At 38.7% G+C, this 19,424-nt stretch overlaps 1 pseudogene; it reads left to right on the forward strand.

Annotated features, from left to right (window-relative positions):
* The first annotated feature begins 3,012 nt into the window (after window positions 1–3,012).
* On the forward strand, window positions 3,013–8,414 carry LOC120434345 (annotated as a pseudogene).
* Window positions 8,415–19,424: the final 11,010 nt, after the last annotated feature.

Here is a 19,424-nt window from a genome sequence, read left to right on the forward strand (position 1 = left end):
ATTACAATATTGTATAAAAATTACAATCATCAACTCAAATACTTGGTTGTAATTGAACAGAAATTTCTATGAATTTGTAAGAACTGTACAACAGGAATCAGTCTGTGTCAGATCCTGAATTTGAAATTTCCACTGAAATCACAGGTAAGAGGCAAGTGGAACCAAGATCGAGGCCATTTGCTTTTTGAAGCTTGCAAAGACTGCTAAATTTTGCCAGTGGTAGTTCACTCTTTGCAACACAGTACGCTGTTCTAAACAGATTTTTCAGGTTGATTTTTAGTATGTTATTTGCAGACTGAGCAATAATGCATTTCTTGCATTTCTCATGGGTTCTAATGGGGGCCTTTCTTAAAATTACTGGTCCCAGTAACAAAGGCACTTGTCGACTCAGAAATCGAGGAAACCAACAACACACCCGGCAGAACATTATGTTATTTACACGGGTGCACATAAGTGGTCCGCATGTGCGCATTCGCTGTCAAAATAAAAGATGCGCACCAGATAAGAAGTTGCATTGCGCGTTTGCGTCCATATAAAAGGCACTGTTTTTGTCCACTAGAGTGGGATTTTCATGGCATATTCTGCACCAAATCTCTGTGCGATCATCATTTGTTTAAAGCCAGCTCACCTCCTGCAACTACTTTTCCTAGAATACGTGCTTCTTTTGTGGACTCCATCTGACATTTCTTTGGAGGTGGAGGAACACCAAAGTAATTGCTTAAAGGAGCTTCTTCGACATCTTTAAGAGTTCTAAACAAATGTCTGTCCTCCTCCAGAAAATCTTATGGACGCAAACACGCGTTGCAACTTCTTATCTTGTGCGCGTATTTTATTTTGACAGCGAATGCGCACCTCCGGACCACTTATGTGCACCCCTGGTTATTTAGCTTGTCATATTCCAGCCACAGAAATTATTTTGTCCATGAAACCCTAAAGCTGCACTTTCTTTTTGCCTTATAGTCTGATTTGTCATAACTTTTGCGTTTTGTGGTAAGCTTTTCTTTGGCTGTCACTTCTTCACCCTGACCGGTCTTATTTGGCTCAGAAGAACTAAAGTATATATCCTGCTGCCTTTACACACGCACTCACATAACAGTGCAAATGTTTGCAATATAAAAAATAAAATGTAAACATGTTTAGTGAACTTTGCCATGTCGCTATGTGGTGCAGCTACGACACCAAAGTTTACACACTATGTCTACTTGATCCACGTCTGACTCCGTGAACCTATAATGTTTCCACACCACTGAAGGGTTTTTTTACCTATTGAGCAGCCCTAGTCACATATTGACAGTGGTTCACCGATGCCAATGACATATTTACCCAGCTACATTTCCGAAAGAATGCAAAAGCATTGACATATATTTTTCCTTTTCCTATGATAGCCCGACGGGCAGGGCAGGGATAGATTCTGGTAGCCCGACTGGAAAAATCGCTAGCCCCGGGACGTCGGGCTAGCGATTTTGCGAGCCCTGCACTTAGATAACTTACAAATGTTATTGTTTCGCTTTTTTAGTATTTTATTTGTTCCTGAGTAAATCGGTTTGGCTGAGATTAAAGTTATAGTTTTTTACACAGCTGAATAAACATCAAGCAGACAACTGATTATCAGAATTGTAAGATGCTCGAGAATATACTCTGGTATCCTGTTATATTTTAGATAGCAAGGAGTTTATTAAACTTCACCGAAACAATCTGCAAATTTCATTAAAATTTAATAAACTATCATCTTGACTTTATTTTTAGTTAGCACATACCCTCAATACTTAAAGCTGTAAGCTAATGATAGTTATATAAGAGCAGATGCATGCTGGTACAATAAGCTGTACGTTTTAGATCCAATCTGATCTGATTAGTCGACTAATCGCAAAAATAATCGGTGACTAGTCGACTATCAAAATAATCGCTTGTGGCAGCCCTAATATATATATATATATATATATATATATATATATATATATATATATATATATATATATATATATATATATATATATATATATATATATATACATACTGTACATACATACATATACATATACATACACATATATATATATATATATGTGTGTGTGTATATATGTGTGTGTACATGTATATATATGTATATATTTATATATATATATGTATGTATATATTTATGTATGTATGTATGTATATATAGTTATATATATTTATATATATACACATTATGTCTATATGTATATGTGTGTGTGTGTGTGTGTGTGTGTGTGTATTTTTTTTTTTTGTGTGTGTGTGTGTGTGTGTCTGTCCCAGCTGAGTAACAGGAGGAGAAGAGTCTGGTGGTTCACTACAGAGGAAACAATGAAGGTGAGAAAAATATCGCAGTTACACTGTTATTGAAACTGTGTGTTCAGCTGGTTGGTTTTTAAAAACATTTTAACAGCAGCTTTATCTTTTGCATCCTGGGCTCAACCATACATACAGAATCTACATTCAAAATCGGAAACAACAGAAGTTGAAAGAAAATACAAAGATTATATATTATCTACACACATTGAAAGAACAATATCATCAGTTGAAATTGCAATTTCTTATGCGTAAAAGATTTTCTCCACTCATCAATATTTCTTCAATAATGTAATTTTCATTACACCTCCCATTGTAGCACATCATTGTTAAGTGACAATATCACCAGAAGGTGGTGGAAACACACCAACAATGTGTTTGTTGACATGTTTGATTCCACTAATGGAGGGAGTTTCAGTTTGTTCCATGACTGCATTTCACTCACTGCCTCTGTTTGTATCTCTGTCACTGCAGGACCAACACGGAGCAAGAAGTCAGCGCTCTCAGGAGGCCGACAAACCTCACAGAAGAAAGGGAGAGAAAACCTACAGCTGTGATGAGTGTGGAAAGGATTTTACCCGGGCTGGAGACTTAAAAAGACACCAACTCATCCACAGTGGAGTTAAACCGTACAGCTGTGACTTGTGTGGAAAGTCTTTTAACCAGGCTGGAAGCTTAAAAACACACCAACTCTTCCACAGTGGAGTTAAACCTTACAGCTGTGATGAGTGTGGAAAGTCTTTTACCGAGGCTGGAACCTTAAAAAAACACCAACTCATCCACAGTGGAGTTAAACCTTACAGCTGTGACTTGTGTGGAAAGTCTTTTACTCAGGCTGGACACTTAAAAAGACACCAACTCTTCCACAGTGGATTCAGAGCGTACAACTGTGAGTTGTGTGGAAAGTCTTTTACCCAGGCTGGAGACTTAAAAAGACACCAACTCATCCACAGTGGAGTTAAAGCGTATAGCTGTGACTTGTGTGGAAAGTCTTTTACCCAGGCTGGAAGTTTAAAAAACCACCAACTCATCCACAGCGGATTTAAACCTTACAGCTGTGAGTTTTGTGGAAAGTCTTTTACCGAGGCTGGAAGTTTAAAAAAACACCAACTCATCCACAGTGGAGTTAAACCTTACTGCTGTGAGTTGTGTGGAAAGTCTTTTACCGAGGCTGGAAGTTTAAAAAAACACCAACTCATCCACAGTGGAGTTAAACCTTACTGATGTGAGTTGTGTGGAAAGTCTTTTACCCAGGCTGGAACCTTAAAAAAACACCAACTCATCCACAGTGGAGTTAAACCTTACTGCTGTGACTTGTGTGGAAAGTCTTTTACCCAGGCTGGACACTTAAAAAAACACCAACTCATCCACAGCGGATTTAAACCTTACAGCTGTGAGTTTTGTGGAAAGTCTTTTACCGAGCCTGGAAGTTTAAAAAAACACCAACTCATCCACAGTGGAGTTAAACCTTACAGCTGTGAGTTGTGTGGAAAGTCTTTTACCCAGGCTGGAACCTTAAAAAAACACCAACTCATCCACAGTGGAGTTAAAAATTACAGCTGTGAGTTTTGTGGAAAGTCTTTTACCGAGCCTGGAAGTTTAAAAAAACACCAACTCATCCACAGTGGAGTTAAACCTTACAGCTGTGAGTTTTGTGGAAAGTCTTTTACCGAGCCTGGAAGTTTAAAAAAACACCAACTCATCCACAGTGGAGTTAAACCTTACAGCTGTGACTTGTGTGGAAAGTCTTTTACTCAGGCTGGAGACTTAAAAAGACACCAACTCTTCCACAGTGGATTCAGAGCGTACAACTGTGAGTTGTGTGGAAAGTCTTTTACCCAGGCTGGAAGCTTAAAAAGACACCAACTCTTCCACAGTGGATTCAGAGCGTACAACTGTGAGTTGTGTGGAAAGTCTTTTACCCAGGCTGGAGACTTAAAAAGACACCAACTCATCCACAGTGGAGTTAAAGCGTATAGCTGTGACTTGTGTGGAAAGTCTTTTACCCAGGCTGGACACTTAAAAAACCACCAACTCATCCACAGCGGAGTTAAAGCGTACAGCTGTGACTTGTGTGGAAAGTCTTTTACCCAGGCTGGACACTTAAAAAACCACCAACTCATCCACAGCGGATTTAAACCTTACAGCTGTGAGTTTTGTGGAAAGTCTTTTACCGAGGCTGGACACTTAAAAAGACACCAACTCATCCACAGTGGAGTTAAAGCGTACAGCTGTGACTTGTGTGGAAAGTCTTTTACCCATCGTAAAGGCTTAAAATTACACCATATCATGCACAGTGGAGTTGAATCACAGAGCTGTGAGTGTGGTAAGACTTTTGCTCACAATAGCAGCTTACAGAGGCATCTAGTTACCCACTCTGGAATTGAGGCGTACAGCTGCGACTTTTGTGGAAAAGGGTTCAGTGACAAACAGTACCGAAATATTCACCTGGGGATTCACACTGGAATCGATGTTGCCAGCTGTGATCAGTGTGGGAAACCATGTGAGACTCGGCCCTCATCTCTCCTCCACTCGCACACTGAGCACCGGCTCCCCACAGGGCTGTGTGCTGAACCCCCTCCTGTATTCTCTCTACACCCACGACTGCAGTCCAACCCACAACAACACTCTCATCATCAAGTTTGCTGATGACACCACGGTAGTCGGACTCATCTCGAAGGGAGACGAGGCAGAGTACAGGGAGGAAGTCCTGAAGTTGGCAGCATGGTGTTCAGAAAACAACCTGGCATTGAACACCAAGAAAACCAAAGAGCTCATTGTTGACTTCAGGAGACACAGCACTGATTTGGCCCCCCTCTACATCAACGGGGAGTGTGTGGAGAGGGTCCACACCTTCTGGTTCCTTGGTGTCCTCATCTCTGCTGACATCTCCTGGACGGAAAACATCTCAGCGGTCATCAAGAAGGCCCAACAGCGGCTGCACTTCCTGAGAGTCCTCAGGAAGTACAAGCTGAACTCCAACCTGCTGCTGACCTTCTACCGCTCGTCCATTGAGAGCCTGCTAACCTACTGCATCACGGTATGGTACGGCAGCTGCACCAAGGCAGATAGAGTGAGGCTTCAGAGTGTGGTCAAGACAGCACAAAAGATCATCGGCTGCCCTCTCCCCTCCCTGATGGACATTTATTCCTCCGGCTGCCTCAGCAGAGCAGCAAACATTATCAAGGACAGCTCCCACCCTGGTTTCAACATGTTCAGCCTGCTTCCCTCAGGGAAGCGCTACAGGTGCATCAACACTAAAACCCACAGACTCAAAAATAGTTTCTTCCCCAAAGCGATAACCACCCTGAACTCACACATGCACCGATAACACAGCCCCCCACTTCCCACTTCCTCTATGGACCACCACTATTTATACCAATTCTATGTGCAATAACTGTATATACATAAACACTATTTATACCAATTCTATGTGCAATAACTGTATATACATAAACACTATTTATACCAATTCCATGTGCAATAACTCAACTGTACATAACACTATTTATCACATATTGTTTACGGCTTGTAAATTGTACATTTTATATATACATATTCTTCCCTATGTTAATACTGTCCATATGTATATAGCGCTGCAGAACTGTACCCCCCAACATGTTTACACTAAGTAGGAGATGCTCTGTATCTCATTGTACAACTGTATAATGACAATAAAGGCATTCGATTCTATTCTATAACAGATGCACAGTTACAACAACACATGTTTAGCCACACTGAGGAGAGACCTTATAAATGTGACGTCTGTGAGAAGACTTTTAAAGCTCCACATCAGCTGAAAAAACACCAACAGATCCACACCACAAACTAACTGTACAAGTGCAGTTACTGTGAGGTATGTATTTATTTTTATCTTGTAATTTTAACCTGATTGTTTGGAACAAGTCTGATCAGTAAACTTATGGAGTTATAATGAATGAATTGTTTGGAAAAATTAAGACTCATTTTCGCCCAGTAAGCTGAGTGTTATAATGTAAACAGTAAAATGTAATTGGACATTGGCAGAGATGCTCTTTATTTCAGGCGACGTTCAGGATAAATCAACCAATCAATCAATCTTTATTTATAAAGCACTTTTCAAACAAAAAATGTAGCACAAAGTGCTTTACATGGTTAAAAGCAGCCCATCCCATCCACCCTCCCACACACACACACACACACGGACACGCACACTTAAAGAGTAAAATTGGGCTGGGTACGCATTAGCCAAGTGAGGAAACACTATCACAGGGAGCCGTCTGCACCGGGAGCCGGTCACAGACCGCAGCCTCCAGGCTGGGCACACAGCAGTTTCTCTGATTAAAACTTCAGTTTTGTCCTGGTTAAGCTGTAAATAGTTTTCTGCCATCCAAAATTTTATATCTAGAATACAGTTAAAAAGGGTATCCATTGGTCTGGTGTCATCAGGAGACACGGAGATGTACAGCTGAGTGTCATCAGCGTAACTGTGGAAGTTCACTCCATGCCTTCTGATAACACCGCCAAGAGGGAGCATATACAAATTAAAAAGTACAGGGCCTAAAACCGACCCTTGAGCCACACCACATGTCATTTTATGGATCTTAGAGGAGCATGTATCCATACTCACCATAAAAGTTCTGTCTGAGAGATAGGAAGTGAACCAGTTGTGTACAGCACCAGAGAGGCCCACCATGTGTTTCAATCTGTTTAAAAGTATAGCGTGGTCTACTGTATCAAAGGCTGTGCTTAGATCCAGTAGCACCAGGACTGAGAGCTTTTGGGAGTCCCAGTTACATCTAAGATCATTTAATCCTTTAGGAGAGCAGTCTCTGTGCTGTGGTTCACCCTAAATCCAGACTGAAATATCTCCAGGATCTGTCTATGATTCTAAAAGTCATTAATCTGGGTAAAAACAAGTTTTTCTAAAATTTTACTTAAAAATGGTAAGTTGGATACAGGCCTGTAGTTATTAAAATCATTACAATCCAAATTGCTCTTCTTCAGAAGGGGCCTCACCACCGCCGTTTTAAAGGCAGCAGGGAAGACACCCAGCTGAACAGAGCAATTCATCATGTATAAAAGCTCAGCTTCAAAAAAATCCATAAAGTGTTTTAAAAAAGTAAAGAGGGGATTGGATCTAAAAGACATGTGGTGGGTCTCACTGTGGAGAAAACTTTCTTAAGGTTCTCAGCATTAACCAGGACAAAGCTGTCCAGTGTCTACTCAGGTACAATCGAGCCCTCAGATGTGTTTAAAATCATATCAACTGGTGCACCAGCTTTGAAAAAACACCTTCTGTGACTTTATGTCCTGAAAAAAGAAACTCAAGCTAAACTGGTTTTGGGCTGTACTTCCATATAATACCAGTTTGTACCAGAAGATGAAGCAGTGAGTCAGTGTAACCTTTATTCAGTCAGGCAAAGAACACAATCTTATTCACAGTGGCAGCAAAGAAATGTTGAAAGGTAAAAACAGCAGCACACATCAGGACCATTTTAAAGATCACAGGCGACTACTTTTACTTAATTCAAATTCTGTTAAACCTCTATTTTTTTGCTCCTCCTTTCACTTTAGTGTATTAAGTCCTTGAAGTCCACATGTTGTTTTTTAATGAATTTTGATCTACATGTTTGCAGCTGTTTTCTTGTTAATTTGAAGTTTGTATTATGAAATCCTGATACTGTTAAAGTGTTAGTTATATTTGATGAAGTCTGCGTAGAGTTTATCTTATTAAACAGTTTGGTGTGAAAAATAAAGAAATGGTCTCAGAACAAGTAGTTTGAGCCATGATTTCAGATTCAAACTAATTTAACTGTTTTCAGTGGTACATGTGGAGGTTTATCACAGGAGGCGACTTGGCTGTTCTCCACTCACACAGAACAAGGATCCTGCAGCTCATTAAAAACTCTAAAATGATTTTGAAGGAAAATTTGTTTGATTTTTCTTAAAAAAGTGCTGTTGGCATGAAGTTTTCAGACAGTGTTTTTAAGAGTCATTGTGGTTAACATCTCACACATTCCAATAAAGCAGATGTTCCTGCATTGCAACAGCGGTTTGCAGTTGCGTTCTACTCCCTGCTCGTCTACAGGACTCTCATGGAGCACCACTTTGAAACTTCGTAACTCTCTCTCTGCAAAATACAATATATAAAGACCAATGCTGGGCAATTAATTATATAGTTACATCTTCCAAAAAGTTACTGAGTATTGCAAACAACAAAGATTTTTGCAGCTGTTTACCTAAAAATGCTGCTAAGGGATTTTTTTTAAACAAACATTTCAAAATATTTACAGAACAATCAGGTGTTCTGCATTAAATCTGATGCCACACAAATTATTTGTGCCTCTCCAGAAAATAATTTCTGTCCACTATGAGATAAAGGAGAACATCAAAAGCCTGATACCTGCAGGCCTGACAACAGGAGATGTATCACTCCTGTAACATTCAGCAGTCGCCTCATTGTTCTGACACACACAACAAAACTATTGACTACACTACACATTAACTGTACAAGATTTGCGCTAAACGTCACAAATCTCTCACATCTCAAAACACTGCAGTCATTCCAAAAATTTCCTCTTCTTAACAACTTCTGTTTCTTAACAACTAAATGCCATGTTCTGATTGGTCGACATGGTACATTTTTTTGACCAATGGGAAAGGGTGGGGTGTTTTCGTTTTGTCTTTGCTCACAGGCATAGAGTGCTTTATAGCGTTTCCTTATGAAACGCAGTTTTTACCGTTCCTTCCCACAGTAAATATAAACAACAATAGTATTCAGGAAGAAAACCAAACATTACATTTGTTTTTTATCACAACTCTGGTTTTACATGGCCTATCAACACAATTTAAAAAGTGAAACAAGTCTCTATATCAGGGCTGCCCAATCCCAGTCCTCGAGAGCTACTATCCTGCAGCTTTTAGATGCATCCCTACTCCAACACAGCTGAATCAAATGGTTTGATTACCTCTTCAGCATGCCATCATGTTTGGCAAAGGCCTAATAGCAAGCCATTCACTTGATTCGGGTGTGTGGGAACAAGGATGCATCTAAAAGCTGCAGGACGGTAGCTCTCGAGGACCGGGATTGGGGACCCCTGCTCTATATTAATGGCATATCAGTCAAACAATACTGTTTGGTCTCGGTCTAAACAGAGCGCGTTGTGTGACGTCTTTTTTGAGCATACAGGCTGCTTTGAGGGTTCCCACTAGAGCGTGTTTGCTGTCACATTTTATTTGTAGTGTGAACAAGCAGACAAAAAAATTGTATTTGATCAAAAAATCGGTATTCAGCATTAAGACCTGCAGTGTGAACGTAGCCTAAGAGGACCCTGTTCGTCAATTCTCGATGCGAGGGGGGTACCCGGCGTGTCAATGAGTGAAGCAGAGAGAGCCTGACCAAGCGTCGCACATTTGACGAGTTAGGATTGAAAACGTATTGAACATCTATATTCAAGATGTTTTAAAGAAAAGAACATAGAAGCTGAACAAACCTACAAAAAGTATAAGAATAAACTGATAATAATTATAAGAAGCAGAAAAAGAAATTACTACAGTGAACTTTTAGATGAAAATAAAAACAATGTGAAAAACATGTGGACAGCAATAGGTCTGTCTAGTGCAGACCTATTGCTGGCACAGCCAAGACAATTCAATTGCCACTAGCACAGCATTGGGCACCAGGCAGAATTCTTTGTGTGATCTCGTGCACGAGGGAGAGAACTGTGACAAGCATACCATATTTCTAAAATTTTCAGCGCAGAGTACAATAACCTCAGTTTCATCTGAATTAAGAAGCAGAAAGTTAACGGCCATCCAGGTGTTTATGTCTTTAAGATATTCCTGCAGTTTAACTAATTGGTGTGTGTTATCTGGCCTCATAGATAGATAGAGCTGCGTGTCATCTGCATAGCAGTGAAAATGTATGCTATGTCTTCTAATGATGCTGACCAGGGGAAGCATGTATAATGTAAGCTGAATTGGTCCTAGCACTGAGCCCTGTGGAACACCATAATTGAACTTAGTGTGTGAAGAGGACTTACATGCACAAATTGGAGTCTATTAGATAGATATGATACAAACCACTGCCGTGCAGTGCCTGTAATACCTACAATGTGCTCTAATCGCTCTAATTGGATATTATGGCCAACAGTATCAAACACAGCACTAAGGTCTAGCAGGACAAGCACAGAGATGAGTCCACTGTCAGAGGCCATGAGAAGATCATTTGTAACCTTCACTAAAGCTGTTTCTGTGCTGTGATGAGCTCTGAAACCTGACTAAAACTCTTCAAATAAGCCAAATGATCTGTTAGCTGTTTGACAACTACTCTTTCAAGGATTTTTGATATGAAAGGAAGGTTGAAGATTGGCCTATAATTAGCTAAGACAGTTGGGTCTAGAGATGCTTTTTGAGCAAAGGTTTAACTACGGCCACCTTGAAGGCCTGTAGTACATAGCCGATTATTAGAGATAGGTTGATCATATTTAAGACTGAAGCATTAATTGATGGCACGACTTCTTTGAGCAGTTTTGAAGGAATGGGGTCTAAAAGACACTCCTGTTATTAAGTCCAGTTCAGTCTGTTAATGTTATTAACCATTTCAAATGAACGTTAATAGGTGTGTTGCTAAGCTTAATAACTTAAATAACAAGCTCAAAATTTACCGGCCCCATTTTCCCCTTTATTGTTTTTTCTCTGTACTGTAAATCTTCTGTCTAGGAAGAAATCTGAGGCTGCTGTTCTGAGAATGAGCTACCAAAGCTTTTTCTGGATAAATCAATAAAGATCCATTTATGGAAAGCTGTGATGAAGGCAGTGGTCAGTATAACATATTTGACCACTTTTAATAGAATTTTCTAACTTTAATAGACTAAAGTTAAGCCTATATACCTAATTTCTAGTAAGTGGCCCAGCCCCTCCTATATTTTTATGTATGTAGCCATCAGTGAAAAAAGTTTGGACACACCTAATCGAATGGAATCAGATTTCTTTTAAAAGCAAATACATCAATAGAGATGGCACTTCTTTATGTCTGATGCCGATATCATAAATTTGGATATCGGCCGATACCAATAGTGTCTTTTAATCAATAAAAATTTTTTTATATCTTGCTGAATTTTGTATAAGTTAAAACTCAAGTTAAAAACAAAACAAAACACTAAAGCTATTCTGTTATACCTGTGTGCAAAAAATACACTGCAACCAAAATATTTCATAGTTCAGCAATACTGATCAATCTAATAAACTTAAACCTACTCCATCCTCCCTATTCTGGTATTGTAAAGAGTAAGCAACCAAACCAACAGGGTTGAAAACTCCCAGCAAAAAACCCAAAACAAAACCAGGGAACCACCCTCCACTTTATGATGCTTAATCGATGTATTCAACTTTAATTTGATGCAGTGTGGAAAAAATCCACAGAAATCAATTATTTCTCAAAAATAATTAAATTGATTAAACATCTTTGTTCAACAGAATAGCAGACTGCACAGATTGTACATTCCCAAAGGAAAAAGTACTATAGCTTACTAGGGTATATTAGACTTAATAGTTACTATATACAGTAATAGACTTCTATACATTTTACATCAGATAGAAATTTTGGGTGTAAGATTCGTATAATTATTTATTAAAAGCTAGACATTTTAAATGCGAATAAGAAAGAAAAGTATGTCTTTGTGCCCCCCTTTTCCCTGTTCATGCCCTATCATCCCCCCTGCACAGTTACCAGCCGTCAGCTATGTAGAAAAAGATCCTAGTGTAGAAAGTAATAAAAAATAAATTCTAACAACCGCTTATGACGCTTAAACGTGTTGCCGGGCGATAAACAAACAAGAAAGTCGGGAGTCGCGACAGAAAAGCCGATCAGCTGATCGTTGATCATTTTCATGTTTGAAGTAATAACAGGAGAGGGAGGGGAGTAAATGAGAGAAGTAGATGCAACTGTGCAGCAAAGACAGAATAACTTCAACTTTGTGTCTATTTTTTAATTCTAGCTGGAGTACAAAGGCCAGTTCAGCTGTGGCTCAATATATCATTTGTTAAGTTTAACATGGAAATAATTTCCAAAAACTTATAGGGATGAATTTACACACTTGCTTTACTTCTCTGGGATAGTTTTCGCCGAGATGAAATGCCTTACGAAGCATGTAACGAGGCTCCAAATGCTCCAACAGTCCGCCGACAGATCTGGCAGACAACAGCGGCTCTATCACGTGACACGTACTGCTCTGACGCGCCGAGCTGGGTTAGGCAAAGTAGCGCGTTTTGTGAGGTTCTTTTGTGATACTTCGGATTGGATTACATTTTTTTTTTCTCTCCGATATCCGATCCAGTAATTTACGTCAGTAGCTACAGTTGTAGTTTCCTCCACTGTTGCATGTCTTGTTCCTCCAACATTTCTAGTTCTCAGATGATATTCATTACTGCTTAAATGAAGCCATCCGATTTCAGTCTTTCTGCAGGTCTTCTCTCCTGTAGTATTTCTCTGTCTTCACAAAGCAGGAACTCCAGCAACACTTGAGGGAAGATGAACAACTTTAATAATTGACCATGATAAAGGCCAGAAGCCGAAACGCGTTGGTCAATTATTAAAGTTGTTCATCTTCCCTTAAGTGTTGCTGGAGTTCCTGCTTTGTGAATTCTTTCATCCCCTCCATGCACCTTGGAAGCAGGTGAAGTTGTGTATGTATTTCTCTGTCTTGCCATCCCTTCTCCTTTCTTGTGGAGCACACTTGATGGACGACACAGCGCTCTCTCTCTCTCTCTCTCTCTCTCTCTCACACACACACACACACACACACACACACACACACAGTACTGATAATAATGACTCGCTCTCAAATCTGAGATAAATGCAACATTTGCAGCTTTTCCAGACCACATTAAATGATCACAGACTCTGACATATTTGTGGATGAAAGTTATGATAGATGAAGTTTTGGTAGGACACATGATGTGGACAGTCTGGTAATCACAGAATATTTTAATGTAAGAAAAACTCCAGACAGCTCTGGAGAAGTTTCAGATTAAAAGCCCTGGAGTGTTTTACATGTTATTCTGTTGGATTAAATCTGATGGCGCGGATTTATAAAAACTTCACTGCCAGATATCAGGTGACCAGCAGACACTGATCCTACAAACACTCAGAAACAGAGTAAACCAAACTGCACCACAGTGTTCAGACTAAACCTGATTCTGAGCTGCAGGTTTTGTCTCTCCAACCAAAATTTGCCGAGCCAAAAAGAAGCAGCAAACTGCACTTCACATTTGATCAATGTCGTCATGAATTCCCTCTGACTTTTGCTGTTTTGCTTCCCCACGATAAAAATTACACTTTCTACACAGCTCCCTGTGTGTACTTCAAGAACAGTTTCCCGTCTCAAATCTCTGTTTTCTGGATTATTCATTCGCTTATTACCCACCAGTCTACCGTTGTTTACAGCGCTGTCTTTTTCTTTTTTCATGTAAATGACGTCCGACAAGAAAGCCTAATTTCTGCTGTTCAATACTGAAGAAATTTGAACTTCTTAAAATTATGCAAAATTGCAGAATATTGCAGAATAAAAAGCCAGACCAGGAAAGTCTCCTTCATGTTTTTCTGTGTTTTATTCTCAGTTACTTTTACACAAAGGCATCTGCTGTGATGTTCACAATTCTGATGAAGTCTCACAAGTGTCAGTACTGATAAATGATCAGAATTATAATATTTCTGACTGTCTGAGGCTAAACTGAATCGAATCAGGACTTTGAGAACCGGAATCAAATGGATTATAGAAATCAGTGATGATACCCAGCCCTAGTGAGCAGCCTAGGCCCGACAGAAGTGGATGTAGCTGTGGGTAATAAGAAAAGATGAAAAGAACTATTGATAACTTTTTTGTTAAGTTAAGGCCTGATCCGTCTGAAATTCATAGCCAGCTCTGACATGGAGCCATCAATCTTTGAATGCTGAAAAAGCAGCAGTGTATCCAGAAAACACATTATATGCTGAAATAAATGCACTGCCCAAGTGTCCCCTCTCCCCACTGCCTTTCAGCAGCATGCAACAGCAAACAGGTTGTTAGAGGAGGCCAAGATGATGATTAAGTTTAACATTTTCTACAATATTGACAAAGCACTTTAAGCACAACATTGTTAGTTAATAATTTAGAAATGAATATTGTCTGTATGGACCTCCCCCCAAAGAAAGTGCACATGTAAAACTGCGGTGTTAAGCAAAGCGGTTGAAAAATTTGAGCGCGCCTAACTTTTGTGCCGGTACGCCTAAATTTTTTAAGTTAGGCGTACCGGTGCGCCCATGTCAAAAAGTTAGTCTAGAGCCCTGCCTTAATGTGTACTGCTGTTTGATCAAACTTCACTTGAACTTCTTCACAAACCTTTAACTGGTCTCTCTCTCCACCATCTCTTCAGACAGTCTTTACAGAAGCTGTGGCTACATGACAGAAGAACAGGATCTCTGAAGACCTCCTGACAGACCGGACAGCAGAGATCCTCCTCTGATCTGGAAGCCATTGAGTCTGTGAGTGAAGCTGAAATCAGCAGACAGGAAGTACAGTCAGTCCTGGCTCCCCTCCCTCCTCTACTACCTTCACTGAAACTTCCTTTCAGTCGTGTTTTTGCTCAAACTCACATTCAGTGTGTGGAGCGTCAGCAGCTTGAAGCAGCAGCGTTGGAGTTTTCCACTTTTCTCTCCTGTAGCTGGACTCAGAGGAAGCTGCTAGTTTGGTCCAACAATATGTGTGAGTGTCAGAAGAATCAGTGGTGTTATTTCTTGTAACTAAGGGTGTGTTTCATTCCAAAGTTCAGACATTAACCTGCCAGAAGTTGTAAAAGTTATTAAAAAAGAGCTTTTATTTCATTTCACATGCAGGTTAGAGCATGAAAGCTGTGATGCAGCGGTTTGAGAAAAATTGCTGCAGACATTTTTTTTTGGTGGTTTTACAAAATATATAAAAGAGCAGGAAGAAAAGAAACAAGTGTAAAGAGTGCAGCAAAATGCATGTTTTAGTGTGAGTTGGTTCATCTGATCTGGTTGTGTAAAAGTCACTGCATGACACTGAGTTTGACACAGAGCATGAGGAAAAGAGAAAGAAAGAGAGCCAGGGACAAGGACGAAACATTAGAAAGGTATAGTAATCATCCACAACTATTTTCAGTTGCAGATGATAAAGGATTCAGAAAATGTATTCATGTAGACCCCTGTGACAGAGAATATGCATCTTCTTTTTGTTTTCATATTTTAATTTATATTTAATTGTGTTGTGGATTGCCGTGTTTTGTGTTGTTACACTTTAAATATGTTTAAAAGGAAAAAGCTGAAAATTTAAATAGTTAAAAGTTGAACTGTGACTTGTTTGTTTTTGCATTATATGATTTATTTATTACATTTTATGTAGAGTGAATAAATAAAAGTATATTTACGGTGGCCCCTACAGACAAAGCACGTACAAACTCCAAAACACGTAAAAGCTCAGAAGCACGTACAAAAGACAACAGAAGTGCTCCAGGATGCTAGGTGCAGTGTTGAGCTTTTGTTACCTAGTGGCTACACAAGTCAGCAAGTACCAACAACCGGATTTGGTGTGTGGTAGTAACAGATAAATGAATTATTTGAATATATGTGAGTGCTTGTGTATAAATACACAAACAATACACATATGCTTTCAATTGTGTAATTTAAGTGATCTAGGTAGCTCTGTTTTGGAAGTTCAGTTAACGCTAGAAATGTGTTTTAGGGTTTGTACATGCTTTTTGGAGTTTGTACGTGTCTCTAGGGGCCACTGTATATATTTATATATATATATATATATATATACATATATATATATATATATAACCAATTTTTTACATTAGTAATTCCTTTTGTGCATAATTTTATATTGTTGTTAATAATGAATTAATTAAAGCAACAACACATCCTGAAGAGCAGGTTCGGAGCCAAAAGAGCCGGCTCTTTTCAGTGAGCTGAGCTGAAAGAGCCGGTTCTCTAAAAAGAGCCGGAAATCCTATCACTATTATTGACGTGCAGGGTCCTCTCGCTGAATACTATAGAGCTCCCTAAACATTGTTTATTGACGACAACAGATTGCCGCAGAAGAGCCTGTTGTCCGTATATTTATATATTTATGAAATCACATTGTAGTGACGTGTACTGAACAGAATAAATTATATAATGTAAACAACTACCTGAGAAACAGCAGATACAGCAGATAAATTAATTATAGGCCATTACTTTTGTATCATTTATTGCATTTATGGAGGGAGTGGTGTATGCTGGGTAATGGCACAGCTAGCGACTGGGTGACTTTACTCACCCGCTTCGGACGTTATCTACAGAGCCCCTCTGATGACATGGTCCAAAAAATAAATAAATTGTGCCCACGAAATACTATTTCGTGGGCACGAAATGGGTGCTATATCGTGTTTACAGGCAACAGCGCCAGGGATGAGTACACCCTGATGGTCTTCTGGATGCCAAGCAAAAGAAATTACTACTGTATACAGTAAAATAAAAACAATATGAAAAACATGTGGACAGTATTAAATAGTATCGTAAATAAAGGTACTAAGGGATTGGAATATCCAAATAACTTTCAAATAAAAACTACAATGATCATTTAATGACTTTCCTCTTTATGTTGGTCTAGGCTTGGCTAAAGTAATTGTAACAAATGGACTAAAACTAAAACTTTAAATGTAGCAAAGTCAATGTTTATGAGGGGAGTAGATGAGCCACGCCAGTAGTAAGTACGAGTGTAAAATATCACAGCATTACAGTAACAGGAGTTTTTGGAACACTTTTTCAGGTGGCACTAGGAAAAGTACATCATTATAAAAATGATTATTTGAAAATAATAAATTCCATGAATATAGGAAATCATCCTCTCAGTGCCTGAGTTGTCTCATTGTGATCTGTTTAAGCTTTGACCTAATTTTTATAGACCAAGGGAAAAGTAACCCAAGCTTAAAGTGTTCATTCAAGTATTTGTCACATAGATATAAAATAAGCTCAGAGATTAATCTGGTGTTAACCACAGGATTCTTACTTTATGTAAAAATGTAGTTTGTTTTTGTTTTGGTTTATTAGCTGAAACTGTTTTATGTGAGTATGTTTATGTGTTGTATGTGAGTGTAGACTTGTATATAGTTTGGATCATATGATGTTGAATTCTGAAAACTGATATGCAATTAATGACATTTAAAATAAGGGGGTGGTAACAGGAAATATTGCAAACTTCATTCTAGCTTAAACATTGTGTAGACAGCGATATTCATGAAAACGTTTTTTTTTTTCATTTTTTTCTTTTCTCTAGTTATTTCAGTTATATATGCAAGTCATATGTCTCTCTCACACACATTTCTTAAACTTATGTATTCTTTTTAACAGGATGAGCTGGATGAAACCCAGTTTATTTACAACACCAGTACAGAATATATACACTGAGGGGGGAAATCCATGGTTCCAAAGGTCCAAGGGGAAACTCATTCTCGTCTTCACGCCCAAACTCCCACACATTCGCACAGCAGGAAGGTCACAGGTCCGGGGAGGAAAACTATAACAAAGGAGAGGGAAATTACTCAGAAATCACAAAACACTTAAGCAAAGATTAATGGGAGCTGAGAGGATCACTAACGTGTCTCGCACAATCATCCAGCGACGAGCCTCAAATAGTGGACAGCTAATCACGAACAGGTTTGTGGGCCACAGTGAGCTCCGCCCAGGCAGAGAGGAGAGAAGGAATATAAAACACATGTAGCCTTGCAGGGCAGGCTGTTCAAAGACGGGGACCATGATAGATCTGTATGGAATGCATGCATTACCTAACACTTTAATTTCAGAGAAGGGTAGATGGTAGACATGCTTAATCTGTAAAAATTTAGCAATATTTTTAATATATTGAGGCCTGCAATCTTGATTATTCAAAAAAATTTAATAAAAAAATCAGAAAATTGTTGCTTGGTAATTTCTAATTATGTAAAACAGCATAAAAAATGTAGACCATCTGTAGTTAGTTAGTCCTTTTAAAAAGGATAACATGTGATGGCAATATGTTTTTTTTTTTTAACAAAACTAATTGTCTGTCCTGAATCAATCTTATTAGGTAATGTTCAAATAATGTTATCATTCCAGTGTTTTCAGTGTGGGAGAAAGTACTCAGGGCCTTCAAGTTACACACTATGAAAGGCAGCAACAAGTTTAATATTCAGAAACCTAAAGTATGTATCAGCAGCAGAATGGAGCTAAAAATAAATGTTTGTTTCAGTTCTATGAAGCTTTGAGTATTTTGGATTAGTAGCACTGCTGTGTTTGTTGCGTCATGTTGCTGTAATTGTTTATATGCTTTATATATTCAGAGGTACGTTGATCTATAGTGTTACATCATATTCTATAGGGATGTTATGTGTTTGTATACTTTCTGCCCAGTTTGACCCATTTAGCAGAAGTCAGCCTGTTTAAGGCTCTGATATCTATTCTGTATGACTTAAAGCAGTTATGACATGGTCTGATTTTCTCACCCAATAAAGGAATATTTCATATATCAGTCTACTCTTCATATATCAGAAACAGTTATCACAGCTCGTACATTTTCTTTTTGCACATATATGTAAGCATTGAGCCAAATTTAGTAATGCCAACATATCAAATGAACAATATTTGTCTCTTACATATGATACATCTATACGTATTTATACACTTTAAAAGATTCTTGTCTTTGAGTGAAGATTTAAGGTGATGGGAAATATAAATAACTGAAACTTGAATCTTTACTGAAGCTCAGTATTTGACACAGAGTTCACTCACATGTGCTTTACCAGTGTACCTGAACATGTGATGTGACAATAAAAGTGAATTATTCAGGTAAATTGGTCAAGTTCACTGCTGTAATAACTAATAATGATTAATATAATAACTATAATATTGGCCATACTATATTTACACTGACTTTAGTCTCATGAACAACATAATTGTTATTTACTAGCTAATCTCAAATGACTGTTCAGTACAGAAATGAAGCCCAACAATCATGTTTTACAGTCCTGTGGTCTCAGCCTCAGATACTTATCAAATCACACAGAGCTCGTGTAGAAACAAACAAACAAATGAACAAAATATGGTCTCATTCATT

Source organism: Oreochromis aureus, linkage group 3 (genome assembly GCF_013358895.1).
Source record: "Oreochromis aureus strain Israel breed Guangdong linkage group 3, ZZ_aureus, whole genome shotgun sequence".
NCBI lineage: Eukaryota > Metazoa > Chordata > Actinopteri > Cichliformes > Cichlidae > Oreochromis > Oreochromis aureus.